The sequence below is a fragment of the Nicotiana attenuata genome, chromosome 2 (genome assembly GCF_001879085.1).
Source record: "Nicotiana attenuata strain UT chromosome 2, NIATTr2, whole genome shotgun sequence".
NCBI lineage: Eukaryota > Viridiplantae > Streptophyta > Magnoliopsida > Solanales > Solanaceae > Nicotiana > Nicotiana attenuata.
The window spans coordinates 80,196,790-80,202,086 of NC_031990.1; the positions used below are offsets into that span (position 1 = coordinate 80,196,790).

Consider the following 5,297-nt stretch of genomic DNA (forward strand, 5'->3'; position numbering starts at 1 on the left):
CTTTTTTCTTAAGACCTATGCCATAAGTAAAGTTTCAAAGTTAAGCAAACCATACTAGCATGACAAGATTGCAGAAGAGTTTGCTAACCAAAACACATCAAAGATCAATGTGTTTAGCAAGAACACATTCCACACTCTTTCAGACTGAAAACAAAGGAAGCACTGACGTTATGTCTTCTAATACTATTTATTTTCACTACTTTGGCATTAAATTTCAGTGACCACTGACTAATAGTTTCACCAATATCTATTGTTCTATATCATGGAACTTTCAGTGCTAACACTTCACTTTCCATTTTTTGGCAGTGGAAACTGCAATACTAACAAAATCATCCAACGGGGCATCTTTTTCTGTGGAGGACATGGAAAAGTACTAAAACGATGATCTACAAGGACAAGGATTAAAAGATGCACTCAGACAGTTCCCTTCGACTTTGCATGCCCCTACAAATTTATAGGTGAATGAGCTGATACACCAGTTAAGTGAACAGAGAAAATGCAATGCGCTTACCCCAGTAGCACAGACCCACTGATCAACAACCATGTGTCTTACCAAAATCTGATTTCCTCCCATCACCAACACTAAAGCCCATATTTGACCTGAGTTTTTTCCAATAGCCTTCATATCATGGAACTTTCAAATGCTACCACTTTGTTTGTAGTTCCTTTCACAGTGGAAGTTACAGTACAACATATACCATCTAATGGGGCATAACCTCATTTATCTTTTTCTGTGGACATGGAAAAGAACTAAAACAAAGATCTATAATGACTAGGGCTAAAAGATGCAATCTAATGGTCCGCTTTAGCTTTGAGCCTACCAATTTATAGGTGAATGAACTGATTCCCCAGTTCAGTGAAAAGAGAAATGTAGTGCTCTTATCCAGGTGGCCCAGATCCAAAGTCTTGGCTTTTCAAGGCCATCTCCAATAACAGGCAGCACACGCCAATTTCAGTTTCAAAAGTTTACACGGGTTTTGAGATGAGAATGATACTAAGTTGAGTCATTTAATGAGATGGCCATGAGATAACTTAAATTAATAACAACCAAATAAAGTGGAAGCATAAGGATCTTAAGTCCATCTCTTGAAGCAGTCATCCAGATCTATAGTATCTCAATGGTAACATTATGAAACCTCAATGGCTAACTGCCAATTCATATAAATGAGAAAGGAAAACAACAATAAATAGTAAGCATGCTCTATTAAACCAGGATCCGCAGCTAGCTTCTTATTTAATGGTTATCATTAGAGCCTTCAAATGTACATAACCTTTTTCTCTTATGGTTATGTTCTTAAACGTGCAATAACAATAACTTTACTGCTGGATTATCTTTGACCAATTGAATCTCACTTTTTTTGTTTATTGATTGATTTGGAATCTTTACTTTTGTTGATTAAGCTAGTTTTTCTTGACTTCTCCTCGAGATGCAGAGCAAATGAGAGGAGGAAAACAGGAAAGACCCTGCAAACGTATGCTCCGAATGCAAAAAAGAACGATGACGAAGTAAGGTATGATGATGTGCAGATGAATGATGCTGCTCTGCACATTATCACTCTTTTCATCATCATTCTTCTTTTCCGCAACAGTAGTCGGAACATTCATTTGAAGGTCTCTTCCTGTGTGACCATCTTCCTCCTATTTGTTCTATATTTTACTTTGAATAGAAGCCAAGACAAAACACCTAAATCAATCGAAATTAAGACACCAAATCAACAAACAAAAAGGTAAATGTAAGATAACACAGGATTAGAGATAACTCACCAATAAAATTATTGTTAACGCATGTGTAAGAAGATAACAATTAAAAATATGCACAATTAAGATTCTTTATTGTTTCATAGCAGGTTTGAGTTATGCAATAACACACCTGTCTCCTCATCATGAATATCATAGTCCTAAAGCCTTTCTAATACATTAAAAATAAGTATACAACGGATGGTTTACGCCTAATGTACAATTATAGGTTATGTTTGTGTAAATGCACCTTATCAGAGCAGCAACAACAACATCACACATTAGCTAATCATCCGCTCCCTTTTCATCATCACTCTTTTCCGCAACAGCAACATCATTCTGTTGCATATCATCAGTTCTTTCATCATCATCAGTATTTTCTGCTCCTGCATAAAAATGAGGGAGGCATTAAGCTACGACACATCACAATTGGGAGAACATGTTTCATAGAGAGGGAAATCATTTTTGCAAGACTGTTAAACAACTTGGAGATTGTCAAAAATCTAATGTGTTGCGTGTGTGTGTGTAGAGTGTGTGCGTGTATGTGAGAGAGAGATTGTACCTGATGTTTTTCATTCCATCAGGCACAACATACATTTCCATCTGCAGTAAAAAGAAAATACTACTCAATAATGAAATAAGAACCCATTTAAGGTTTGATCATATTAAGAGCCTTCAACAAATTTAATTTAACCAAGTCGGTCAATCAACGTGGAGATGAAGATTTTACTCTTGAATAGACGGACATAGTTGCTAACATATCTGTCTTTTAAGATAAAGCAGCATCTGGTTTGTTCTATCAGCCGCTAATCTTGAGAAAGCATTTCAAGTCTCTTGCACTTGATGGTCAATCACAGAAACAGAAGATAAGATACAGTTGAAGAAGATGTTTCAAGGTTTGCAGGAACCATTCTCTTCTAACATAAAAGAGGAGGACGAGATGGTGCTAAAGAAATATTTAAGGAAGAGAAATTGAGTTCGAAGGGCTCATTACGTTTACAATAACTGCAAGAAATCAAAAGGAATAGAACAGAACAGTTTCAGCAAACATAGTATGGGGCTACTTTTGTACAAGGAAAAGAAAAGAAACTATGGGACTATTGCCAAATCCAATTGTAGAAAAGGATTATTTTCATGGAATACTAATGGCATCTGGTTTAGATGGTTTACAAATTTTGTGCCATATGACTGTGCAGAGTCAAAAGGTATCACCATTGCCTTGTCCAAAAGATGCATAATGATATTTTTCATTAGTAAGATAGAAATTTTGTTAACAAAATACAACACTAAGATGGTGATGTAAACTGTACAACCTACCCCAAACAATATACTATAGTTCCTTCTAGTTCTGCAGGGAACCAATGAGATCCAACAATAATTCAGCCTCATTTACATATTCCAATCTACATATCGCATTCCTCCGTGTTGGAAACACGCATAATGATAAAGGATTAATTTTTGTTCCTTTTTTCATGCGCATTAAAATGCCTCCCTAACTTCAACCTGACCCTCCCACCCGCACCTCAGAAAGAAGAAAGGAAAGGATAAGAAAACAGAAAAGGCATGTAAATGAAAGCACAGCTACCTGGGCAAAATTATAATTACGTTGAATAATAAGGTCAATATCTGCACCATCCACCACTGCATCAAATGGATCACGGTTGTGTAGCCACTTCTGGAGAAGTGCACCTTGAAAATTAGTCCAATACTCTTTCACCTACATGCCCGAAGCACGGAAACTCAAATACTGGGAATTGACAGCAAAATTGCACCTGTTTTGAACCAATATATTTCACATATTAACAGATCTTTCAGGATCCAGTTTAATGGAGAAAGGATAACAATCAATGAAAATGCCAAAATGCTAATACACACAAACAACAAGGTATGACATTCCTTTAAGTGTTACCATATCAATAACATGTTCTATTGCCTGCAACCAACATCGTATTATAAAGACAAACACATATATCTTTTGAGAAGGACAAGCACATACATCTAATTCCACTCACTATCATTCGCACTTTTATATTACAAAAAGGCCCTCATCTACAGATATTCCTGCTTATTAACTGTAATGTCCACCCAAATGATTTTGTCGGGGGTGTTGGCAGAGGATAAATATGAATGCTTAGCTTTGTGAAGACTATTATACTTATCTTTAAATCAACCTGAGGACTATTATACATGGCACGGAAGCCTCCAGCATCATTCTCAGCAACCCTAGCAGCCTCCAACATCTTTTTCAGCAATTATGATACAAATACTCTATGATAGGTTTGAGTAAACAATAGAAGTATATGTCAAAAGAAACAGAATTATCAAATATCAATAATGTGAAACTACCTTATCACTCTCATAAGAAATCGTCTAAAAACAGTAGTAATGCCAGAAAAATATGCAGGATACTACAATAAGTTTGACAGAGAATCAATTAGCAATTTAGTTGATGGGATGCAACGATTTCTTTAAAAAAAAGGATAAAAGTATCCCAGCTGTATTAAAATTTAAGAACACAAAAGAAGAGGATTATCAATTTATCATACCATAAGTCTCTAATGAGGACCTGCCTTTCTGATGCTCTTAATCTATGCATCACTTGATATACTTTCTCTTCCCTTTTTAGACTCTGAACTAATATTTAATAGTGCAGAGAGCTCTGCCTCCTCAGGCACAACCCCAGCCTTCTCAGCCATTCCCTTCTCACAAATCCCGAGCAATGCCGGCCCAAATGGTCTCAACCTGGAAAGAATCCCAAAATTATTCATTTGCTTAACCAAATCAAATGCCATATCACGGTCTTGTGGCATTGTGCAATTTCCTGATAAGGGAGTTGCAGTGGTACCGGTGGAAAATTGAAATAATAAGAAAATTGGACTGGATTTCAAAAGTCCAGCCCATTTAAAAAGACAGCCGAGTAAGAATGGGAGAAATTAAAAAATAGCCAGATTTACCACTAGTCGTTGAAAAATAGCCAAGTTTCAAAAGTCATCGAAATTTAGCCACTTTAAATTTGAGCGAAAACACTATTCAAAATCCGGAAAAATACGCCCGCAAATTTTACGGGAGTTCCAGCATAAGTATGCTTGAACTCCCGTAAATTTTACGGGAGTTCCAGGATAACTATGCTGGAACTCCCGCAAATTTTACGGGAGTTCCAGCAAGTATAATTGTCCAGTATAATATACTGGAGTTTGGAGCACTGGTGCTCCAGTCTCCCGCAAATTTTACAGGAGTTAGCAAAGTATACCGGTCCAGCATAATATGCTGGAGNTACTGGAGAGAAGGTTTCATGGTAATCATTATCTTCCCTTTGAGTAAAAACCTTGTCTACAAGCCTGGCTTTAGATCGTTCGATATTATTAGATGAGTCTTCTTTTGGTTTTAAAGACCCATTTGGAACCTATAGTAGAGGATCCCTTTGGTAATTCGACGAGATACCAGCCAAAGATTCTAACTCTTCTTTCATGACATCATACCAAAGTGTGGAGTTTTCTTTACTCATGACTTGTGAAAACGAGCATGGATCATCTTTTAGTCCAATATCATAATCATACTCT

At 36.6% G+C, this 5,297-nt stretch overlaps 1 long non-coding RNA gene across 1 annotated transcript; it reads right to left on the minus strand.

Moving 5' to 3' along the window:
- Positions 1,793–4,574, minus strand: LOC109213569. The gene is made up of 4 exons (XR_002066026.1): positions 4,284–4,574; positions 3,323–3,509; positions 2,300–2,340; positions 1,793–2,123 (listed from the first exon to the last, which is right to left on the minus strand). It is a non-coding gene; the product is annotated as an uncharacterized LOC109213569 (long non-coding RNA).